Genomic DNA, 2,249 nt, shown 5'->3' with positions numbered 1-2,249 from the left:
TGCTGGCAGTTGTGAGTATGGGTCTTTTGGTTTTGATATAGATCACGTGTGTCAAACTCGATTACATCACAGGCTGAATCGTGACACATTGCAATGCTTTTTGCCTTTGTGGAGCTGAGGTGGGCGTGGCCTGCGCGTGACATATCTGGCCCACAGGCTGGCAGTTTGATGCTGTGTAGTTGCTGGTGTAGATGCTGTACAGGTAGTCCTTGAGTTACGACCACAATTGAGCCAAAATTTATGTTGCTCACTGAAACATTTGTTAGGTGAGTTTTGCGCCATTTTACTAATTTTCATGCCACAGTTGTTAAGCGAATCATTTCATTTGTTAAGTTAATGACATGGTTGTTAAGTGAATCTGGACTCCCCATTGACTTTGCTTGTCAGAAGATCGCAAAACTTGATCACATGACCCCAGAACACTGCAACCGTCCTAAATATGAACCAGTTGCCAAGCATCTGAATTTTGATTGTGTGACCATGGGGATGCTGCAAGGGTCATAAGTGTGAAAAATGGTGATAAGTCTTAACACTTTTCAGTGTTGTCATAACTTTGAACAATCACTAAATGAATTGTATGAGGACTATGTGTATTCCAGCATTCATTTAGGGCAGCAATTTCTATATTAAATGAAGCATTTTGAATGCTTAAATCAGCGGTTCTCAACCTGTGGGTCGCGACCCCTTTGGGGGTCGAATGACCCTTTCACAGGGGTTGCCTAAGACCATCGGAAAACACATATTTTCGATCGTCTTAGGAACTGAGACACCGCTCCTCTATCCGTCTCCAGGAAGGTCCGCCCACATGCAGATACACCCTAAGCCTTTTAAGCGCTACGGTGCCCCCTGCTGGGCGGCTCTAAGCCCACGCTTTTGCGATAGGCGGGCTGGATCTGTCAGCTCATTTCTTCCCAGCTTCATTTGCATCATGGCTCAGGGCCTGGGCGGCTCAGGCCTGCTTGCGCGGGACCTGTCGTGCCGCCTTCTTCTTTCAACCGACCTGCGGGCCCGGCAAGCCTGTTAGTACGGGTGGGGGAAATCAGTGCGGGGCTGCAGGCAGCCCAAGGGCAGGTACGTCCTCGAAAGGCGGTGGCAAGCAAGGGTGGCTGAGCCTAGCGGCCAGCGAAGGGCGAAACTTGCCGGGGGTGGTGGTTGGTGGCCCACACCATGGAAAGCGGGTTGGGGTGGGATGGATTTGAGGTTTTGCGTGGCCCCAAAAACTCCCTGCTGGGAAACGAAGTGTGGAAGAGAGGCAGAAGATAACCGTCTGCAGGATGAAACCAAAATTGGCCGATTTAGCCAGCTCCTCCATCGAGGCGCCGTGGCTGCTGTGCAAACACGCCTCTCTCGTGGGGCCCTTCGGCTCAGTGCTTGTTTTCTCGCTGCTGAACATTTTAAGGGCTGGAGCCTCGTGGCTCCTCTCTCGGCACACACAGCCTTGTATGCGTGTTTTCCTTCCGCTTCGGAAAATATGTTACCCCCCTTTTCTAGCAGCTGCTAATTCATGTCCCAAAGTTGCTTTTTTTCCCCAAGAGGCAACTGGAGTTTCTTGTTTTTTCTTTGAAGACATTTTGGCTTCTCATCCACCAAGAAGCTTCTTCAGCTCTGACTAGAGATCGTGGGGAATGGAAAGATTTATATTGCTTGCAAGATCTCAAAACCAGAGCTGTGTTCGTACATGACACAAGAAGGATGGGTTGTTATACAAACCGTGCCATATTATCCCCTGCAAAAATCTCTATTGACTAATTAATATGCTGAGTAATAGGTTCTTTCAGATAATAATAGGGACAATATAAATAAGGTAAGAAGAAAAATTATGAGCAACTCACTCCTACTAATGCATGCTGACCTTCCTCATTTATTACATATTGTTTTTGTAATTAATCACTATGCTTTAATTATGTTCAATTTGTAACAATGAAAATACATCCTGCATACCAGATATTTACATTACGATTCATAACAGTAGCAAAATTACAGTTATGAAGTAGCAATGAAAATAATTTTATGGTTGGGGGGTCACCACAACATGAGGAACTGTATTAAAAGGCTCAGGGCATTAGGAAGGTTGAGAACCACTGGCTTAAATGAAGCAGAACTCTGTTCCTAGAATAGAAACGGAAATAGCATATCCCTTGGAAGCCTGCCTTTGTAGATATACATCCCACTTTTTCACATTTTAGAATGTTTTAGGCACCTTGGAAAGGAAACTATCACTGAAACACCAATGATTGCTGGGTGTAATA

This window comes from Pantherophis guttatus, chromosome 2, assembly GCF_059756535.1.
Source record: "Pantherophis guttatus breed Tessera chromosome 2, ASM5975653v1, whole genome shotgun sequence".
Classification (NCBI taxonomy): Eukaryota; Metazoa; Chordata; class Lepidosauria; order Squamata; family Colubridae; genus Pantherophis; species Pantherophis guttatus.
This window is presented reverse-complemented; position numbering follows the sequence as displayed.